This window comes from Sus scrofa, chromosome 9 (genome assembly GCF_054392235.1).
Source record: "Sus scrofa isolate SSC_HxYL_T2T_F1_AM1 chromosome 9, Sscrofa_HxYL_maternal_Yorkshire_Landrace_v2.0, whole genome shotgun sequence".
Classification (NCBI taxonomy): domain Eukaryota; kingdom Metazoa; phylum Chordata; class Mammalia; order Artiodactyla; family Suidae; genus Sus; species Sus scrofa.
The window spans coordinates 123,001,927-123,025,186 of NC_139391.1; the positions used below are offsets into that span (position 1 = coordinate 123,001,927).

Consider the following 23,260-nt stretch of genomic DNA (forward strand, 5'->3'; position numbering starts at 1 on the left):
AAACCCTCTGGATGGAAGGAATGCCTGAGCCCAGCAAGGGCTGGGCAGTGAAGGTCTGGAAAAGGGCAAGGAAACAACAGGTGTTCTTGCTTGGCGCCAAGGGTGTGCTGCAGACAGTCTCATAAAACATTCACAAGGTTGGCCAACGCTGGGTGGAGCCCAGAGTAAGCGCAGGTGCAGTATAAAGGGAAACCCCAGGGCAGCTAAAAATGGAGAGATTCTAGGAAAGAGAGCCAAGTAGGGAAGATTAAAGTAGTTATACTGTACCCACCCGCACACCCAGATAGAGATGAAACAGATGGGCTCAGGTTTCTACAGGGCAAAATATAAGTCTGAGAGCAGCAGGTTATTTGTGTGTGTATGTGTGTGTGTGAAAAAAACAATAAATTACAAAAAGGAACGCAAAACCAAGAGCTATTATGTTAGGGCAGTTTTTTGTTTGGTTTTCGTTTGTTTTTTGGCTGTGGCGTACAGCGGCTTGATGTTGGATCTTAGTTCTCAGACCAGGGATTAAACTCAGGCCTCAGAGGTGAAAGTGCAGAGTCCTAACCACTAGACCACCAGGGAAACTGCATTATGTTAGAGGAGTTTTAACAGAAGCTTTTAACCAAAATGGAGTTGCTTGACGGCAGAAAAATTAACTTTTGATCAGATTAGAGCTATTGTTTCTCATCGTGTCATCAAATGAAATGAGAGAGCAAGAAGTCATTAGAATATGCTTTTCCATAAAGGATTTCAATTTAATAAAGCCTAGCTTTTTAGAGAATAAAATAGGTAATCTAGAAAGGTGCTGACAAGCTTAATGAGGCTTTAATTGGGGAATAAGGATATCATAATTAAGGAAGCTGGCAGAATGAGAGCTGAAATGCTGGCTTGAAGGGTTAACTTGAAAAGTAATATATGCCACACGATAATCTTACTTACTAAGCTCTTTACTTTTTTATTTCTTTTTGACTCAGAAAATGTGGACAATGGACTGTTTTCCCCCTTGCTTTTCCACCTTCCTGTCATTGTCATCACCACTAGGACATGAAGATAGTTTTACTGTTCTCCCCTCTGAACCCTTCGTTCCAGCAGGAATGTCTGCATGAAAATCCAGGGAACTCCATCAGTTCAGTTTAGCAAATATTTATGAAATGTCTGCTATGTCAAGCTAGGTACCAGTGACTGCAGCTGTAAAGACAGGATGATAGAAAGGTGATTGAGTGAGGCAGGCAGATAAAGCATCAGGTCATTCCTACGAGCTGGATGATCAAGGTGGCTGACGGGGTCACCCTCTGCAGCGTGGGATTTATTATTAAAGGGGTCTAGTGCTTTGGATGGAGGTTTTCCACACCGGCTGCTTCCTCATATTTCTCATAGTGGTACCACCTGAGAAAATTAAAAAATGTGTTCCATAGTTTGTACCACCTAGATTCTGGGTTAGTTATCTGAGTGGGGCTCAGGCCCAGACCTGTTCAAAGGCTTCTCAGCTTAACAGTCATTGGTTTCACAATGGGCAGTTTGGTTTTGACCTCAACCACCCAAGCCCTCACTTTTCTCATCACTAGTTTGGGATAATGTTAGTGTTTGCCTGTGGTGAACAGTTGCTGGGCAGCTTGCTTTCCACTGGGAGTGGCCCTCCCCAAGGCAGATGGTGCCAGGGGGGGTCTTCCAGTCCCATTACCTGCCTATCTCTGGTGGAAAGGGATGACTGCAGGACTCAAGGCCCTTAGAGCTTTGGTCTGAGTGTTATGCACAGGACTCAGCAGGGCCATTCTTCCATGATGGAGAGAAGGAGAGGGAGCAGGCAGGGAGAGCAAGAGAGGAGGGAGGTGAACAAGAGAGAAAGGTCTGTTCCTTTTGACCTCTAAGGAGGCTCCTGGAGGTTTGGGGCTCCAAGCAGTCATTCTCCCCAGGTATACCATGGCTGAAAATGAAGTCAGAGTAAAATAGAGTTGAGAAACAAAAACAGTGACAGTATCCTGATAACATCATCTGGTCCCCTGGATTCAGCCATTTCTCAAGCTAGGATTATCTACCCTTGGACTTTATAGTTATGCCAGGCAGTTAATTCTCTCTAATGCTAAGCTATTTTGAATCAGTTTTATGTTATTTGTTCATTAAAAAATTGCCATGAAGCTTCTGTGAGGATAAAGTGAAATAATGTAGGGAAAACACAAATCCTGAGATACCATAAACACTCAGTAAATTCTGGGTGTCCCCCGCATCCCCATCACATGGTCCTTGGTGCCACCATTGCTCATTTTTCTCCACAAGCGGGCTGAAGAATGGGATGCAGTTACAATATTTTCTCCCTTCTGTACTGTTTATTAGAAAGAATTGAGAAAAATTTTAATGTGTGCTATAGTTTGTTTGCTGTTTCTGTTATCTTAGCCATTGTCCGCAGTTCTATGAAGGAAGGAGGATGCTGTAAGTTTAGGGCCTTTGAGTACACCCAGCCTTCAGAGTTTCATGCTGTAGCAGGCAGAGGAAGAGGCACTGCTTAAAAGCCATCTGTTCTTTATATTTTCACCATTCATCAAAAAATCGGCCTCAGTATCTTCTCTGTGGTTTACTTCCTGTTCCCCATGTGCTCACTGCCTGCTCCACCTTTGCACGTTTGCTCCAGTTTGACTCGAAGTCCTTCCTTGCCTTTTCTTTATCCATCTACGTCTAGTTGCCCTACAAGACCCAGATCAAGTCCCTTCTTCTCCATGGAGCTTTTTTTTGAACAGTCTCTCTGACATCACCCCGCATTCCTTAAACTTTTAATATCGTATTTAGGTTAGTTTTAAATGTGCAGTTGCTTTCTCTCCTCGGCAACATGGTAGCGTTCCCATCTTGTGGTGTAGTGGGTTAAGAATCCAACTGCAGCGGCTCCAGTCAATTCGGAGGTTCGAGTTCCATCCCTGATCCACCAAGGTGGGTTAAAGGAGCCGGTGTTGCTGTACCTGCCCATAGGTCATAGCTGCTGCTTGGATTCAATCCCTGGGCTGGGAACTTCGATATGCCATGGGTGAGGCCATAAAAAAATAAGTAAAAATAAAAAACAAGATGGTATTTTCATTGAAGGCAAGGGAAATCACTGTATTTTGCTGAATCCCTCTGCACATAACAGATTCCCTATGATTGCTTGTTCGAAGAGTTTCATTCAAATGAGGCATTTCTTTCAGGGGCATATGAGGAATTGCGTTGGTTGGTTGTAACGCTGCACAGTAGACCTAGCTCCAGAAAAATCACAGAGGTCTTTATGAGCCATAGCTCCAGCTTCAGGGAATTCTAGATACCAGTTCTTAACTGCCTTTGCAGTTTATAATCAAGTCATAGAATTTCTTTTTCTATTGTTTTATCTTCTACTTCTGCCACAATTTGCCTTGGAGATTGGTATGGAAATTTGAGCTCCATTGAGTTAAATGTGAAATCTTATTACTTATACCATAATCTGGTCCTATTCTAGAAGTCTGTGTCAATTCCAAAACGTTTTCTGGCCTTTTTCTTTTTTGCTGTGCCAACCAACCATGTACACAGTCTAGTGAGGTCACTCTTCTTGTGTGTGATGAGGTCAGGCTGCCTGCTGCTTTAGACTAATTTAGATGATGCCTATTTAGTAAATAAATAGACATATTTGGCTTCTCTCCCCAAATATAATTGTACCTGTTTTGCCACAGCCAGGATTGGAATGAATAAGGAGTTTCCTTCTTTCCAGTAAAGCCTTCTCTGTCCATCATTTCATACATGGGTAACAATCATGAAATCAGAAAAGGAGCTGTATCATTTTAATTTTCTAATTTTTTATTTTTTATTTTTGTCTTTTCTAGGGCCACACCTGCAGCACATGGAGGTTCCCAAGCTAGGGGTCTAATCAGAGCTATAGCCACCGGCCTACACCACAGCCACAGCAACGCGGGATCCAAGTCACGTCTGCAACCTACACCACAGCTCCCGGCAATGCTGGATCCTTAACCCACTGAGCAAGGCCAGGGATTGAACCCGCAACCTCATGGTTCCTAGTCGGGTTCGTTAACCACTGAGCCACGATGGAAACTCCTAATTTTCTATTTAAAATGAAACAGAAAACAAGCTTAAACATCACTCCTGTTATACACTGTTAGTTTTAAAAATTTTAATTTAAATGTAAAATTTTTTTTATTGGCATGTAGTTGATTCACAACATTGTTGGTTTCAGGTATACAGTGAAGTGAATCTCTTATACGTATATATTATTTACTCTCTTTTTCCATATAGGATTTACAAAACACTGAGTAGATCTTTCTGTGCTATACCGTAGAAGCTTGTTAGTTTTCCGTTTTACATATAGTAGTGTGTATCTGTTAATCCCATCCTCTCAATTTATCCCTCCCTGCTATGGTTTCCCCTTTGGTAACCCTAAATTTGATTTTGAAATCTGTGAGTTTATTTCTGTTTTATAAATAAGTTCATTTGTATCATTTTTATTAGATCCTACATATAAGTGATATTATATGATATTTGTCTTTGTCCGACTTCATGTAGTGTGATAATCTCTAGTTCTATCCATGTTGCTGCAAATGGCATTATTTTTTTATTTTTTATGGCTAAGTAATATTTCATTGTATATAGGTACCCTATCTTCTTTTTCCATTCCTCTATTGATGAACATTTAAGTTGCTTCCATGTCTTGGCTGTTGTACATAGTGCTGCAGTGAACATTGGGGTGCATGTATCTTTTCAAATTATGGTTTTCTCTGGTTATATGCCCAGAAATAGGATTGCTGGGTCATATCATAGTTCTATATTTAGTTTTAAAAAGCACTTCCGTATTGTTTCCCAAAGTGGTTCTACCAATTTACATTCCCACCAACAATATACGCTTATAATTTTGAAGTGCACCATTTGTACAAAAGGATCAAGAACAAAAATGTGTTTACACACAATGGTAGGCTGGAGGTGACTGGGGTTGGCTTGCACCCACTCAGGACAGCCAACTTCTCCTTCAGTGAAATTCATCATGGTGGGAGTTTTGACACCTCATAAATTGGCAAATGCTACAGATCCACACTCCCCACCCTCAAACTGCAGGTTGTTAAACATCTTCCAGGGCACCACTGAGATCCAGCCATAAGTGAGTGTTGACAGATCACAACTCTCTGGTGGTACCTCATAAGTGCTGGCGTGCTTCAAAGAATCTCTGCCAGGTACTTTGAGAACATGCAGATCATATAATGTTAAAGCAAATCTCTTCTCATCCAGTGATTACATCCAGAGGTACCCGGTCCAGCGTTGCTTGGATGCACACAGATCATCTCATTAGATGTGGTGTTCCATAAACCTATACTCTGGGCATGTCAGAATGATCTGCAAGGATTCCAGAATACTGCGGTCACAAAGTTGTGGAGTGGCCGAGTGCCCAACTTTATGCTGTGTGCGCATCTATGTGTCTCATAATTTCATTAACAACGGACTTCCTTGAGATTTCTTTTAACATGTGTAGTCCTCAAGAATGACTCCACATTCCTTCTGGTAACTTGATGAAAGCCACTTTGTCTGGTAACCAAGTTATTGTCATCGATAAGTCATGGTTTGGTTATTCAGGAAATTTTAACTTCACCTCTGTTCATGAATTTTTTTGTTTGTTTGATGGTATCCATTTGGGCCCTTGTCTTCCCAGGTGGCTGAGAGGCACAGGCTTGACCACCAGCTCCATTTTCAGGAGCTTTCTGCTTGTTCTTTTTTATTTTCACTCTTTTTTCCAAAGGTCAAGTCCCCTCACATCATGCCCTCTGCATGTTGTTCTTGACTGACTTTAGAAGTTTTTTCTCTTTCTGAAGATTTTTTTTTTGCGGGGGGGGGGCGCCTCACCCATGGCATGTGGATGTTCCCAGGCTAGGGATCAAATTGGAGCTGTAGCTGCCAGCCTGCTCCACAGCCACAGCAACGCGAGATCCGAGCCATGTCTGTGACCTACATACACCACAGCTCATGGCAATACCAGATCCCTTAACTCACTGAGCGAGGCCAGGGATCGAACTCGCAACCTCATCATTCCTAGTCAGAGTAGTTTCCGCTGTGCCATGATGGGAACTCCATGAAGATGTTTTCGAGAACCTTGATTTCTGGAACACACCATTTAACCCTTTTTATTTTAAATACTCTAATATTTAAGGATTTTCCTCTATGATTATCTTTCCGTAAAGACGAACCCATGAAAGCATAGCACATGCTCACCTTCCTCGAATTTAGACTTCAGGACCTGCTTCAGTGCTACTTATTAACGATTTGCCACATCCTCCGTCATCTACCACCTGTGATTCCCCAGTTAATATTTTTTTAAATTTAATTTTATTCTTTTAATTATTTCCCCAATACAATTTTTTTTTCTCCTGTACAGCATGGCGACCCAGTTACACATACATGTACACGTTCTATTTTCTCACATTATCATGCTCCATTATAAGTGACTAGACATAGTTCCCAGTGCTACACAGCAGGATCTCATTGCTAATCCATTCCAAAGGCAATAGTTCACGTCCATTAACTCCAAGCTCCCAGTCCAGCCCACTCTCTCCCCCTCCCCCTTGGCAACCACAAGTCTATTCTCCAAGTCCATGACTTTCTTTTCTGTGGCAGGGTTCATTTGTGCTGTATATTAGAGTCCAGATATGAGTGATATCATATGGCATTTGTCTTTGTCTTTCTGACTTACTTCACTCAGTATGAGAGTCTCTAGTTCCATCCATGTTGCTGCAAATGGTATCATTTTGTTCTTTTTTATGGCTGAGTAGTATTCCATTGTGTATATATACCACATCCTCCCATTTCTTTTAGGATCTGTCATAGGCAGTGTGCCTGCAGGAGTTCATTCATTCACTCAGTAAGTATTTAAAGGGGACACACCATATGCTGTGTGAGGATATACTTATACTCTAGCAAGGATAGACTGAAAATAAACACTTTTCAGAGAATTAATTGGGCTGGCAGGTGGACACAGCTAGGGGTCAGGGTACTGGTTAGAGGGGAGCAGCCTGGCAGGGTCAGGAGATTAACTACAAAATGAAAGTTTGAGAATATGCATTTCTCCTTGTCAGAGAAGGAAGAAGCAGCTATGGAAAGGGGCAAAGCTAGAATGAAATGGATCATATTGTACTGAATTAGAGTTGAAGGCATTGAACTTATGGATATACATATCCATAAGTGTAGCGAGTTACACTTATCATGGCTCAGTGGTTAACAAACCCAACTAGTATCCATGAGGACGTGGGTTCAATCCCTAGCCTCGGTCAGTGGGTTAAGGATCTGGCATTGCCGTGAGCTGTGGTGTAGGTCACAGATGTGGCTCAGATCCTGCATTGCTGTGGCTGGGGGGGAAGGCTGGCAGCTACAATTCTGATTAGAGCCCTAGCCTGGGAACCTCCATGTGCCGTGGGTGTGGCCCTAAAAAGTCTAAATAAATAAAATAAAATAAAATAAAATAAAATAAAATAAAATAAAATAAGTGTAAATGTGAGTGTGTTTATATACATGTGTGCATATATGCATGTACATATATATATATAGATATATGTTTGTGTATGTGCATATATGTATGTCTGCATGCGCATAATTTTCTCATCTGTCCACTGAAAGGGTCTAGGGACAGCAGCAGCTCCCTAGTACTAAGCACATCTAGTTTCCAGATCTTGGTTTCTAAACCCACTCTCTGCTTAAAGAAATGGTGGATTCTAGGTCTGGGGCAATATATAAGATGAGTCTAGGATGCCTTGTTGTGTTACAAAGAAAAATAATGCTCAAAGAATCATGGAGGTATGGCAATGATGCAGAAACCAGCTTGAAGACCCACAGGCCAAATCTAGAACAAGTTAAACAGTGAAATAAACTGTGGTACTTTGAAAGGGCCATTCTGACCTCCTAAATGAAACAGGACCTCATGAATTCACACTGATGTTCTCCAGTGTACATCCTATCCTTCTTTTCCCTAGGCTACCAGGTGGTCCCTGGTAAGGGACACAGAGCTTTCATCATCTGGCCCCTGGCGACCTCTCCTACCTCATCTGACTTTGCTTATAAAGGCTGCAAAGCCAATCACATCTGGGTTGTCAGGGGGAGCAGCAGGCTGACTCTGGCCATGCTGTGGAAGATCTGATTGTGTCACCTCTGGCTCTTACAGATCCCTGCTCAAGGCTGTGGGAAGTTGTCCTGAGTTCCAAAGCTGGGAAGTGACTCAAACATAGCTGTTAGGGTTAACAGGGCAGCAGTTGGCAAGATGGTTTGGAGGAGAAACTGGAGGCAGGAGGACCAGCCTGTGGTAGCAAATGGGTATGAAATAACACAGGACTGGATAAAGGGGAAGGCAGACCTCTGGAAGGAAGAGATTTGTAAGGGTAACATACACAATGCATGACAGGGCTATAGGTTAAGAAATACAGTATTAAGAATTTCTCTTTGGATCTGAGCCCTATGTATATCTGTAAACCATAAATACATCTCTTATTTTAATGTATACAGTACTTTACTAAGTAGTAAACATTTTTGTTTTATCTTCATGTAGACATTGCTTTCCTGCTTTTTCTTTTTCCTTTTTTGGCTGCCCAGCAGCATAGAGTTCCCAGGCCAGGGATCAGATCTGAACTGCAGTTGCGACCTAAGCCACAGTGTGGCAACGCGGGATCCTTAACCCAATGTGCCAGGCTGGGGATCAAACATGTCTCCCAGCCCTCCCAAGACACTGGCAATCCTGTGTTGCCACAGCGGGAACTCCTGTTTTCCTACTTTTAGTAGTGGAAGTGAGGCTAAGAGATGTGACTCGCTACAGTCACAGACTAGGAATAACAGAGCAAGGTCCTGAACCAAGATCTCTAACTTCGATTTCAGGGGATTGTTATGCTACCAAGAGAGATCTTGGAATACATTCCATCTGGAAGGATTTATGGTGGAGCCCAGTTACCAGACAGCCTACCTCCTAGAGATGGAGCTGCTAGGCCACAATACAGATATTCGCCACCAGAGGGTGCTCTTCCCCAAGAGAAAATTGGCAGTTCTTCCCACAGTTTAAGATCTCTTGCTGATGTTTCTTTTCTGCGGTTCTTTCTTTAGACACTGCAGCATGACGAACCTGACAGTGGTAGCCCAAGAGCTGCAAAGTGTGGAGCAATGATCTGTAGACTTCCACAGCTTGTATCAGAGAAACGAGATTGGTAGGAAGATGCTTAAATCTCTTTGAAATAAATCCAGGTTATGCCTGTGTGGAAGGGAGGAGTAGACCATTCAGACATAAAGCTGTATGGTGATTGAAGATAGAAAGAGTACTTACTGCTTTCTAATGAAGGATTTATTTCCACAGTTGCTAGGGTTCCCCCCGGGGGATGATTCTTAGTCGATTCCTCAGTGCTTATCATAAGTACTTTGAAAGGGCCATGTTGAAAAATTTTGATTTCGAATCACTAGGACAACTTCTTTGCAGTTAAGAAGCAGTGGTCTCAGCCTCCCCTTTCTCCTCTGTGCCCAGGTTCCTTCTTGGTCACTCTCTTTCTCGCTCAATCTGACCCTTCCTTTCTCTTTCTGGCTTCCCTCACTCATCAGAGTTACTCCCTAAGGAACAGAATCTCATTCACCATAAAGTTAAAGGAACTGATGCTAACTTAAAATGTTACTTTCCTGGGAATACACGTGTATTAACAGAAATCAAGTTTCTTTGAGTGTTCTCATTGTGGCTCAGTGGTAACGAACCCAATTAGTACTCATGAGGATGCAGGTTCGATCCCTGGCCCTGCTCAGTGGGTTAAGGATCCGACGTTTCCATAAGCTGTGGTGGGGTCGGTTGCAGATGAGGATCGGTTCTAGCATTGCTATGGCTGTGGTGTAGGCTGGCAGCTGCAGCTCCAATTCAACTCCTAGCCCAGGAACTCCCATATGCTGCACGTTCAGCCCTAAAAGGCAATAAATAATATAAAAATAAATAAATAAATAAATATAATAATAAATTTAATAATAATATAAAAATAAATAAATAAATAAAAATAAAGAAATTGGGGTTCTTAATCCAGGGAATTGAAAATTGAATGTTTTTGTTTGTTTGTTTTAATGACCACACATGTGGCATATGGAAGTTCTGAGGAGGCCAGGGATTGAATCCAAGCTGAAGCTGTGACCCATGCCACAGGTGTGACAACGCTGGATCCTTTAACCCACTCTGCTGGGCTGGGGATCGAACTTATGCTTCTGCAGTGACCAGAGCTCCTGCAGTCAGATTCTTAATGCATTGTAAGGTTTAAACGTACATGGAATAGCAGCCAGTGGACCTGGTGGGGAAGGTTTGTTTTTTTTTTTTTTTTTTTTTTTTTTTTTTTTTTTTTCTGTGTGTGTGGTAGGGGTGGGCATTAGTTTCTCCCTGGAGTTTTAGAAAGTAATTTTTTTTCATGAGCAGTCCTGGTAGTGGACTCGTACCTTTTAGTTATCCTGGGAATCTCCTAGTAGTGTCATTTGCTGTCTATTTAGGAGGAAAGTAAAAATTGTGTAATAATCTGGTCAGATAATTTGAAAGTATCTCCTTTTCTCTCTATTTTTGCCTCTGCTTTTCAGTAGCTATCCTCTCTCAGCCCCGAGGAGGGTAGCAGGAGTAATCCAGGGCCTTAATAGCTGAGATGCTCCTCTGCCTCCATTTGCTGCTCCTTTTCTAGGCCTTGCCTCTGGGTTTGGTTGGAACAAAAGTGGACTCCATCCAGTCAAAGCTCACTTTCTTGATGCCCTGTCAAGACTCAGTCCAGGTGGGCAGGTGGGGGTGGGGAACACCAGATTCATTGCATATGTCTTTTTCAGTGGTTTTTCTTGAAATTCTTCTAGCTTTACCCTTGGGGGGAACTTGACCTAACATAAAGACATTTAAGTTCATACCCATAGGAGAACAAGAGATTATTGTCTGTAAGAACCTAAAGGCCTATGACAGTTTCTCAAGAGGACAGTAGGTCTTATTCCTGCTTGGTGAGAGTTGAGAGGCATAAGTTAGCCTGTTTTCTTCATTGAGTCCTTCTATCTTTTTCTTGTAGCAGGTGTTTTCCTTATGAGCTTAGGGACACTGTGTCAATATCATGGAATGAGCCAGTTATGCAACCAAGGGTTGCACTGGGTTTTGGGCAAGTTCTAGTTGTTGGTCTAGCTCTGATGATTTGGGCTGGGAGTGGGGTAAGGCACATATTGAAGAGACTTGACCAGGTTCTATCCTTTTCAGTTAGTCCTGTCCTGTATCTTTCCAGGAGTGGTTTCAATTGCAAAACCCAATGAAGATGTGATGTATGGGGCTACTAAGCTGGGCACACCTATCAGATGGTTTTATCCATAGCTTATCATTTCACCTGAGAAGTTTCACCTCTTTAATACTCTGAGTTTTCCCAGGCTTCAAGAGCTGTATACTAAAATGCAGAAATTCCAAGGAAAACTCATAACTTAATAGATATTTCCTTAGTTCTTAAATTATAGTTCAGCAGGTTTTCAGTCATGCAAGATTTTGCCTTAGAGGATTTTTAGATATTGCTCACTTTACTGATGTTAGAGAAAAGAGAATCAGCTAAGGTCACCTATCCTGAAAACAAAACACAACAAGGGCTACAATTCAATTCTTTCCATTTCTAGACTGGTACCTTTTTTCCCCTCTGTTATTCTGTGAATGAGACTATGCTGGGGTGAAGGTGAGAGGGAGAAAAGGATGCCAGGAGGGAGGAAACGAGCACTTGTGAAAGAGCTGGTTAGTTGCCCAACATTCATTCAAAAAGCGTGTACTGGACACTACCATTGTAGGTGTTGTAGTAGGTTTGGCAGACTTTAAAGCCAAAGAAGGCATAACCACTCTTTTCTTCAGCTAGGCAAACAAATGGACAATTGTCATGAGCATGATGGTAGAAATGGAGCCATGGGTGGGCTTTGGAAGGATGGAAGAATCTATTGTCAAGATTCTTTTGGCTGCCAGTGGCAGAAAACTTAGCTCAAAACAGCTTGGATAAAAAGAGAGAATTTACTGATTAACATAACTAGGACGTCCAGGAGCTATTTATGGTTTCAAACACAGCTATATTCCGGGTCTCAAAAACTCCTACTAGGACAGTTGTCTCTTAGCTCTTCTTTTTTTGTGTGTGTTTACATCATTCTCAGGCAAATTCTCAGCACATGGTGCCAAGGATGGATTAGGCAGCTGTGGTCTTGCTTGTTATCTGCTTAGCAATCCTAATGGAAAGAGGGTGTTTTTCTGTCCAACTGATATCATTGAGTTGACTTAGATCACATGCCTATCCTAAAGCAACCAGGGAAAATAGAATACTCTTATTGACCAGGTCTGGACCAAATGCTTATTCTGGAGCTGAAAAAATAGGATCGGCCCCACACAAACAACATGGATTGATTGCAGAGGAGAATTTTTTGTGGACATGGAAAAAACAACAGACACTAACACCAGCTGGAGAAGAGGTAGAGAGGGGAACTAGGAGGTTGTTCTGTTTCGAAACACAACTGGGTATACTACTACTCAATTCTGCCACTGACCACTTGGTGCTAGTTACAAATTAAATGGTCAGTCCCTACAAGAGTGCCTTTATTTCACATGCTAACTAATTTTGAGGGGCCCCAGGTCACCTGTTCTTCTGACTGATTGGCTATACATTCAAGGGTTTCTGTGATCCCCAGATAATTTGCTAGAACAACTCACAGAACTTCCGAAAGTGCTATACTAATGATTATAGTTTTATTATAAAAGACACCCATAGGATGAGTTCTGGGAGGGAGCACAGAGCCTCCACACCCTGTCTTGGGGGAGTCAGGGTATACCATCCCCCCAGCCCATCAGTGTGTTCACCCACCAAGGAGCCCCGTAAGCTTGGTACCCAGAGTTTTTATTGGGGTTTTGATACACAGGCACAACTTACTAAGTCACTGGCCATGTGACTGAACTCAGTCTGTAGTCCAGCTTCATTCCCTGAAGGTCTGGTGACTGAAAGTCCCAGCCTTCTTCTGGTGACCTGTCTCCCATCTAGGGACCTACCAAGAGTCACATCATTAGCCCAACAAAGATACTTCTACCACTCAGGAAATTCCAAGAGTTTTTTAAGCTCTATGCCAGAGAACAGACGTCAGACAAATTCTTCACCTACAGAGGTGAAGGAAGTTTTCCTAGGAGGTGATATTTGAGATGAGGCTTTACATTAGCAAAGAACACATCTGCGTGAAATTACCAAGGAATAAAAAATGAAGTATAGTTTTAAGGGACTTCAGGTACAATGTGTGAGGCAATATAGGGCCCTAAAGACAGATGGTGTCCATGTCTGGGAGTGTTTCATCAGTCTTCTTCCACTGGGTGCAAACTGTGGAGAGCAACTGAAGGACTTGAATTTTAGTATTATGTCTCTAGCATAGATGTGGAGGGTGGAGGGAAAGTGAGCAATATGGGATGAGGGGAATACAATCAATCAGGCAAGAATATCAGCTCCCAGAGGTATCTACTTCACTATTTTGCCAAAGACAGGCCCTCTGTGTATTAATACACCTCTGCATTAGTGTCTTAAGCTTGCCATAAAAAAATGCCACAGACTGGGAGGCTTAATTCAACAGAAATTTATTCTCTCACAGTTTGGAGGTCAAAATTCCAAAACCGAGGTGTCGGAAAGGTTCTGTCTGAGGGAGAGTCTGTTCCATGCCTTTCTCCTAGCTTCTGGTGGTTGCCAGTAATTCTTGGCATTCCTTGGCTTGCAGATGTCTCCCTCTGATCTCTGTTTTTGTCATCACATGTTGTTCTTGTGTGTCTCTGTGTCCAAATTTCCTCTTCTTATAAGGACACCAGCCATTAGATTAGGGCCCATTCTAATTCCGTAAGACCTCAACGTGATTATGTCCAAAAAGAACTTATTTCCAGATAAGGTCACATTCACAGGTACCATGAGTTTGAACATCAACATATCTTTTTTTGGGGGGCGGGGGCACAGTTTAACCCATCACATGACCCAAGCTTTCCTGGCCACAGAAAGGATAGTGATGGATAATATGTTTAGCCTGTAGTTTCATAGCTGTCATCTCAGCCTCATTCACACACAGCACATAAACTTTGACACTGCTTTGGGTAGAGTATTTTTTTTTTCTTTATTGACTGAACTGAGTCAAGGTTGGTGGATAGTACTGCCTTTGCTACTATTCTGGAGGAGAAGATTCTGCTCCTATCTTCTCCCAACTATGTTTTAAATTGGACAGGGGAGGCTTTGAGTGCACCCCTCCCCTGCATCAACCTTTGATTCTTGTAGCACTCCTTTTTTTTTTTTTAAGGTAAAATGAATAATGGATGATCCTAAGCTCAGTGACTGCTATTCCCTCACTCAGAGAGGGATAATGATATGAAATAACATGGGATGATTTAACTGTCTCTTCACCTTACCCTGTCTCACCCCCTTCTTGGCCAGTACATTGAATGGAACTCCTCAATCATTTATCTTCTTTGCTGTATTTAAGTTGTAATCCCTCAAAATCAAAATACTTTACTGATCATGTCTCATTCATCCTAAACGTGCAGCTGTGTGTTGAGAGTTTTAATACTGGTTGTTCAAGACTTGTGGTTGCCAAGAAGGAGGAGGAAGGGAGTGAGATGGAGTTTGGGCTTGGTAAATGCAAACTATTACATTTAGAATGGATAAGAATGAAGTCCTACCATACAGCACAGGGAACAATAGCCAGTTTCTTGGGATAGAACATGATGGAAGATAGTATGAGAAAAAGGATGTGTATATATGTATGACTGGATCATTTTGCTGTACAGCAGAAATTGGCACAGCATTGTAAATCAACTATACTTGAATTAAAAAATAAAAAAGGAAAAGTAAATATGAAAGATGTACTGTAAAAAAAAAATTGGTTGTTTAATATTGGTTGAACCATGTTCTTTCAGTGTATAAGCTACATCCTGGGAATCACCAGATGCCTTCACGGAGTCAGTTTGTTGAATGGTACTCCATTTCTTCACAGAGACCAGGTGAACCACAGGGAGAAACTAAAGTTGTTTTTTAAATTTTTTTATTATAGTTGATTTACAATTATCTGTCAATTTCTATTGTACAGCAAAGTGACCCATCCATATATACATATATATACACACACACACACATATACATTCGTTTTCTTACATTATCCTCCATCATATTCAATCACAAGTGGCTAGATATAGTTCCCTGTGCTATACAGTAGTATCTCATTGCTTATCCACTCCAGATTCAATAGTTTGCCTCTACTAATCCTAAACTCCCAGTCCATCTCATTCCCTCCCCCTCCCCCTTGGCAGGTCTGTTCTCCATGTCCATGAGTTTGTCTGTTTGTTTTTCTTTCCATAGATAGGTTTATTCGTACCATATATTAGGTTCTAGATATAAGTGATATATGGTATTTATCTTTCTCACTTCACTTAGTATGAGGGTCTCTAGTTCCATCCATATTGCTTCAAATGGCATTATTTTTTATGGCTGAGTAGTATTCCATTGTGTATATATACCACATCCTTTAAAAATTTTTATTATGATTGAAATATTCTGTCAATTTCTGCTATACAGCAAAGCAACCTAGTCATACATATACATACATTCTTTTTCTCACATTATCCCACATCGTGTTTCATCACATGTGATTAGATATATAGTTCCCTGTGCTATACAGCAGGATCCCTTGCCCATCCACTCCAAATGCAAGTTTTCACCCACTAACCTCGGTCTCCAAATTCATCCCATTTCCTCCCCCTCCCACCTGGCAAACACAAGTCTGTCCTACATGTCCATGATGTTTTCTGTTTTGTAGGTAGATCATTTGTGCCATGTTTAAGACTCCAAATGTAAGTGATTTCATATGGTTCCTGTCTTTTTCTGACTTACTTCACTCAGTATGAGAGTCTCTAGTTCCATCCATATTGCTGGAAATGACATTATCTTGGTTTTTTTTAATGCCTGAGAAGTATTCCATTGTATATATGTACCACATATTCCTATTCCATTCATCTGTTGATGGGCATTTAGACTGTATCCATGTATTGGCTATTGTGGATAGTGCTGCTTTGAACATAGGGGTACATGTGTCTTTTTCAATGAAAGTTTTGTCTGGATATATGCCCAGGAATGGGATTTCTGGGTTATATGGTAGTTCCATATTTAGTTTTCTGAGGTACCTCCATACTGTTTTCCATAGTGGTTGTACCAATTTACATTCCCACCATCAGTGTAGGAGGGTTCCCTTTTCTCTACACCTTCTCCAACATTTGTTATTTGTAGACTTACTAATCATGTCCATTCTGCCTGGTGTGGAGTGGTACCTCATTGTAGTTTTGATTTGCATTTCTCTAATAATTAGTGATTTTGAGCATTTTTTCGTGTGCCTGTTAGCCATGCATGTGTCTTCTTTGGAGAAATGTCTATTCAGGTTTTCTGCCCATTTTTTAATTGAGTTGTTTTTGAGACTAAGCTTTTGAGATCATGGACCTCGAAGTGTTTCACTAAGGGAACCCAATTTCATGCCTTTCTGGAGCCAGTGCTTTAGGATATAACATGGCTTGCATCTCTGTATTCATTTTTATTTTTTAAAATTTAATTTAATTTAATTTTTGGCTACATCTAAAACATGTAAAATTTCCTGAGCCAGGGATCAAACCCATGCTATAGCAGCGACCTGAGCTACAGCAGTGAAAACATCAGGTCCCCAACCCACTCAGTGGACTTTTTAAAGATTTCATGCCACAAAGGAACTTTTTAAAGATTTCATGCATTTTTTCCCTCCTATTAAATATAGGTTAATGTGAATTAAGGCAAAGAAGTTAACATTTTAAATTTATTTTTAGAGTTGGGAGATTTGAATTCTATGTAGATAAAGGGAATTTCCCAGACTAACTTCAAAGAATAGCTAATTTATCTTGATTTGCCCTGAATTTTCCTGGCTATAAAACTCAAAGTCTTAGACCTAAACTTAAATCCCTCCAGTCATCCTACCCCTTAAACAAGATTGCAAATTCCTCAGTAGCAGAGATTTGTTTTACCTGTCTTCCATGTCCATCATGTTTTCCCTTATTCTCTCATCACAATATCCAGTATACATTTCAGCAAGTATCTGCAGTCCAAAAGAGTGTCACCTAGGAAGCCAAAGCTAAAACTAGCAAAGGAAGATCACCTAATTTCTAGTATTTGATTTTATTCCGTTAACATCCTGAATGCTGGAGGGACTGAGAAGTTCAGGAGAGGAAGAGTAATGATGACAGAGGATTCAAACTCAGAATGCTATTTATGGTCTAGGAAGAATCTTTTCTCTAAGGGTCAGGCAGCTCCAAATTTCCAGAGGAAGCCCCTGGGAAGGAAGTTTTCCAGGAGAAATCACTATGTTGTAAGTTTCCTCAGTGAGATCAAAGCAAGTGTCCATCCGGGGATGTCCTCTTCCATCTCCCTTCACCCCTGGAGCTCATCCCTATGATGAAATTTACGGACTGTGATCAACCAAATACTTGTCACAGTTTCATAGCTAAAGTATATTCACATGCTTGTCGTTATAGCAACCATCAATAATATTAATAAAACCCTGTCTAGTTGAACCAGATGAATGGGACATGTAAACACAGACAAGAATAGCCATATCAGATGTCAACACAGAACAACAGAAGCATAACCAGTCTGCATGCTGGTTATCATTTTCCATCCCACCCCAGCAGCTATATCTGTCTTTCTTGTACCGGAAACACCCATTGACTTCTGTGTGTGGGCTATTTAAATGGGTACACAGCAGAAAGGATTCTTCTTTGATCTCCAAGACAAAGAGAAATCATTTATCATGAGTTTGGTATTGTATGAAACTAGGGGTTCCCTGAATGATTTAGCGCATTGTTCACTAATTATGGTCATCATAAAACACATTGTCTACAAAGCTTGTTCTTATTAAGTAGTCACATTGCACATGCAAGTTACTTAAATAGGGGTTGGTTTTAGCTGGAGGGTCAGTAAACAATAGCCTGGTGATCAGGACATTTACTTAAATTCTTGTTTTGTAAAATAGTATACTCAAACCTTATAGGCTATTGTGATACTCTAATGGAGATAATATAAGCAAAGCTTGTAGCATGTGGCTTGTAGCACTTAGGACAGCATATGAGTGCTTAGCAAATGAAATATCGTAGGAGGCTATCTATAGTGGTCATGGACTTTGAAGTTGGTTCAAATTCCAGCTTTTTCATTTTCCAGCTATGCATCTTTGGGCAACTTTTGTAAATCTCTCTCCTCCTTAGATGAGTTTCTTCATCTACTGAATGGAGAACTTAAAAGTACCCACATTAGGGGTTGTTATGAGAATGAATTGGTATTGTGTACCAAAGGTGTTTACTTCATTGTTTAAGACTTGGCCAGGACTCAATAAATAGTAGCTGTTGCTGTTATTATTAGTAATGGTGGTATTTTTACTGTGAGTTGCCCAGTAATGTGATCGAACAGAGTTTCAACAAAGACTTGGAGAAAAAAATTGGGTAGTGGTAGAGGGATAGTGTGGAATTATGCAGCTAATGATTATAGCTTTTCTCTGTACCAGTTTACCTTGGTGAGAGATTGGAAACACTACTCTGAACTTAATGTCTTCAATTTTTAAATTTCACTTTCAAAATCCTAGGTATAAATTAGTGCTGTAGCTCATCAGATTATATTCTCTATTGTTAGACTCAAAGCCCATTTTTGATCTATTTCTAGGTTTTCTTCTCCCACCTCTTTGTACTGTCCATTGTCACCATTGCTAGTTCCCTTCTAATTCTCATACTCTGTGGGACCACATTTGGGTAATATATACTCTTTTATCACTCAGGAAACTTAACACTATCAGGGATAGAAATGAGAAGCTCTTTTACGGACATTATCCAACCATGATGTTCCTGGTCTCAGAGAGATCTGTAGCCCTTAATAATCTTACTTCCAACGACTTTTTTTTTTTTAAATTGTTGTTGTTCGGTCATAACAATACACCTATTTTTAAGAGGACTCATTGGCCTGACATTTTAGAGATTTTCTTTCCATCAAAGAGGAGCATTTATTTGCTAGTATGACACCTGCTTTCCTCCTTTTTTTATTGTGTCAACAAATGGATTCAATCGATTGATTGTTTTCTCAGCATTCTGCTCAACAACTAGCTTAATGGATTGAAAAAAAAAAAACCTAGCAAACGAAGTAATTCTAGTAACATAACTTCCTGGTTGTCTTAGAGTCACACTAGGCACAGCCCTAGACCTTGTGCTTGAGGTAATAGGGACATTGGGCCTGTAGCTAATCTTTTGTTGCCCTCGATATTCTTTGTTTACTTCAAGTATTTCATCTTCCCCAATAGATGTGGATTTCCTTTTCAGAGAAAAGTTTTCCTAGCTTCCTTCTCTTTCTCTAAGAACTGATGCCTACTCACAGGACTGAGACCCTGTGGCTATCATTCTACCAAACAGCTTTGTTTTCTCCATGGCCATAGCTGTTTGTACCAGTGGTAGACACTCTAGCCAGTCTGAGCCAATCGGAATCTTTTTCTTGGGAATTTGGAAATCTGATACTGGGATACTTATTAGTTGGTTATGCCAGAGTATGAGGGACAGGGCTGCAGAGCTGGGCCAATATATTCATTATTTATTGCTGCATAAACAAATCACCTAAAAGTTAATAGTTTTAAACAAGAAACATTATTGTCTCATAGTATCTATGGGTCAGAAATCTAGGAATGGCTTAATTATGTACTTCTACCTTATTATCTCTCACAAGGCTGTGATCCAAGTTTTACATACTTTAATTGATCAGGGCTGTGGTCTTACCTGAAGGGCTGGCTGAGGTAGGATCTATTTCCATTCTTACGCAGTTGTTGGTAGGATTCGGTTCCTCATGGGCTGTTGGATGGGAGGTCCCAGTTCCTTGCTGGTTGTTAGTCAGGATCTTCCCCTGAGTTCCTTGCTTTATGGGGCTCTCCATAGGGATGCTGGCTTCCGTCAGAGAACAAGAGAGTAACAGAGAAAGAAGGCATGAAATGGAAGCTCTTTGTAACCTAATCATGGAAGTGATACTTCATAACTTTGCCATATTCTATCCCTTAGGAGGAAGTGACTAGGTCCGTTCTACACTCAAGGGTAGGTGATTACACTAGAATGTAGCTCTCAGGAGGCAGATATTGCAGGTCATCTTAGAGACTGCCTACCACAATCTACCCCATGACCCCCAATGATTCTTGTTTTTCCTACCTGCAAAATACATTTACCCCCTACCCATAAGTATAGCATTGTATCATCAATTCAAAGTATAAAACCTCATTATCTAAATCAGCTCCAGGTTTGGATAAGGAACCTTAAGAATAGTTCCTTAGGTACAGCCCCTTGAGAATGATTCCTTTCAATCTGTAGACATGTAAGGCTAAAGAGATAAATGACCTTCCCTCAGTACACATAATACAGAGTTATGGGAAAGACATAGGTTAACTGGTCCATTCCTGTTCTAAAAGGCATGGGGGGATGGAAGCCACAAAGGTATCACTAGTTTATAGCAGTACTGAAATGTGAATAAGCAAGTGTTAGAAATTCCTTGGCTATGCCTCAAGGCCTAAGAATAATACTCCATGTCTCTTGGCACTACTCTCTGTATCTTAGATGTAACCTGTGAGTAATCCTTCTTTTTATATACAAGGTAACATGTCTCAACTGAGTAGTTTTCTCAGCCTGCTTCCTGCCTGTTAAATTTTGGGAGTAAAACTGCCTCTTTTCATTTTGTATTGCCTCTGTCCCTTTTAGTCTAAGATGGTAATATTTCTGTTGATATAATTCTCTCAGAAATACTATGGACTTCCTATGAATGTCATTAGAGTTAGAACTGCTGTTAGATAAAGTCCATACTCATTAAATGTCTTTGAGAAAAGCCTTTCTTCACATTAAGTCTCTGCTGAAATGAACGAGGGACAATGCATGGAAGCTTCTTAGAAGACTTTTTATTTGAGAGATTCTTTAATGCCTGCAAAGGGACTTTTGTATGACTGAATAACACTATTACACATTACTTACTTTTTTTTTTCCCTGAGGTTTAAGCAAAAAGTTTTACAGTTATGCCTGCAGTGCTCTTTATTTGCTCCTTGCCTCAAACCATTTTTTTTTTTAAATGGCTGAACCCACAGTGTATGGAAGTTTCTGTGCCAGGGATTGAATCCAAGCTGGAGCTTTGGCAATGCCAGATCCTTTATCCCACCATACCAGGCTGGGGAACAAACCTGCACCTCTGCAGTGACCCAGGCCACTGCAGTTGGATTCTTAACCCACTGCACCCCACTGAGTGGGAACTCCAGACCCATTTTTTAATTTTAGAAAAAATAAAAAATCATTAAAAAAAGAATTGTTTGCCATCTGAAGTGGCTATGAATTTAAAAAACCATGAATTTCTGGTCTCTTTTTATTTAACAGTTTTTCTGTCTCTTTCCTCTCACATTTGTAAGAAGAAACCAGGTGGCACCTTCAGCATCATATTTGGAAATCTACTTAACCAGATTATACAATTTATTAGGAACATTTTCTGCTTTCCACATAACTACAGATGACAGAGTTGCTAAGCTTTCTGCCCTCACATAATAAAGTTCCCCATTTTTCCAGTTTTCGATAACATGCCCCTAAATTTTTCTTTGAGCCCTCGCAGCGGCATCCCCTCTGTTCACATTTCTACTAAAATATGCTCAAGGCAATTTAGACTTTCTTTAAACACTCTCCTTAAAGCTCTTTGGGATTCTATCCACCTTCTGGTTCTAAAACCACTCCCATATTATTAGATATTTGTTACAGTAGCAAAATCTGTATTACTTATTTTGTGTAAACATTTCCCCCCAAATTTAATGGCTTTTAACAGTAAACATGTATTATCTTGTTTTGGGGTCGGGAACCTCCATGTGAGTTGTCTAGATGCCTCTGCCTTAAGATCTCTTGAGGTTTCCGTCAGAGTTTTGGCTGGGGCTGCAATCTAACCTGAAAGTTCACCTGAGGTAGAATCCATTTCCAGCCACTGTCACTCATGTTGTTGTTGAAAGGATTCAGTTCCTCATGAGCTGTTGGACAGAGGGTCTTATTTTTTTATTGGCTGTTACCTGGAGGCCTCCCTCAGTCCCTTCAATGTGGATCTCTTCCTGGATCAGATCATTAAAATAGTGGCTAGTGTCAATCAGCCTAAACAAAGAGTGAAAGTGTGCAGGATAGATCTCTTTAACCTAATCTCGGAAGTGACATGCAATTATTTTTGTTGTATTCTGTATTAGAAGTGAGTAACAGCGTCCAGTCCATATCAAGCGTGAGGGATTACACAAGGGTTAAATATGAAGATGTGAGAGCCCTGAGGGTCATTTTGGAGGCTTCCTTCCACAGGCAAACATCTTATGCTATACGCAGGGAAGGAGAAGAAACAAAACATGCAAGAAAGGTAGAGATAAAGACTACGTTCTGTCTTGATTCTAAAATCTTTCCAGTTCCTAGTTATAGCCCTCATGAGGACCAACTGTATTGCTTTTCTTGGCTTCCATGATATACTTCTATAATCTATGCAATAAATTCTCATTTTTTCCCCTTAATATAGGTTTTTTTTTTTTTTTTTTTTTTTTTTTTTTTTGGCTATGCCCACATCATGCAAAAGTTCCTGGGCAAGGGATCAAACCTGCACCACAGCGATGACAATGCCGGATCCCAACCGCTGCATCACCAGGGAACGCCACACTTAGGATAGCTTGAGTGACTTCTGTTACTAGGCACTGAGAAGCTCTGCCTAAGGCAGGGTTGTACTTCATCAGCGCAGGTCCACATTAGAGTTTCAAACCACACTTGCTGTGCTAATTAAACAAAATGTTGATCTTTTTTAGAATGTTCCTTGCGGGACTCTGATGCCATTTTAAACATAAACCATCACCAGCAAGAATATCTCCTATTTCAGTGTTGCATGTCAACCATAACTTTTAAGGGGTAGGATTTCACACAGACCAAGGGGTTAGACCAGGGCTTGGTGGTGCAAGTTGTTTATCATAGCTGTTTTTATTCAGTTTTACAGTATCTCTGTGAGGAAGAGACTCTGCCATAGGCTCCTGCATTCCATGCATAGACAATAGTGCTGAGGGGAGATGCTAAGATGATAATAAATGGGAAAGGGGAATTGAAAGTTGCCCACAATGCATTCCTTGCCCCAAATAGTCTGAGGCAGGGGCCTTTATCGTAAGTCTTAGCTTGGTCCAATATATTTTAGAGTTTCATTCTTTCAGCTTTTTACCACTAACCCTTTGCAAAAGGCTTGGCTCTGTGGTA

At 40.8% G+C, this 23,260-nt stretch overlaps 1 protein-coding gene and 1 long non-coding RNA gene across 3 annotated transcripts in view; one reads left to right on the top strand and one right to left on the bottom strand.

The window, feature by feature from the left end:
- PAPPA2 (pappalysin 2) overlaps positions 1-23,260 on the top strand; it is a 522,663-nt gene that overhangs the window by 87,111 nt on the left and 412,292 nt on the right. The window lies entirely within an intron of this gene.
- Positions 13,541-22,769, bottom strand: LOC146400145 (uncharacterized). The gene is made up of 3 exons (XR_014816677.1): positions 22,623-22,769; positions 19,769-19,929; positions 13,541-17,412 (listed from the first exon to the last, which is right to left on the bottom strand). It is a non-coding gene; the product is annotated as an uncharacterized LOC146400145 (long non-coding RNA).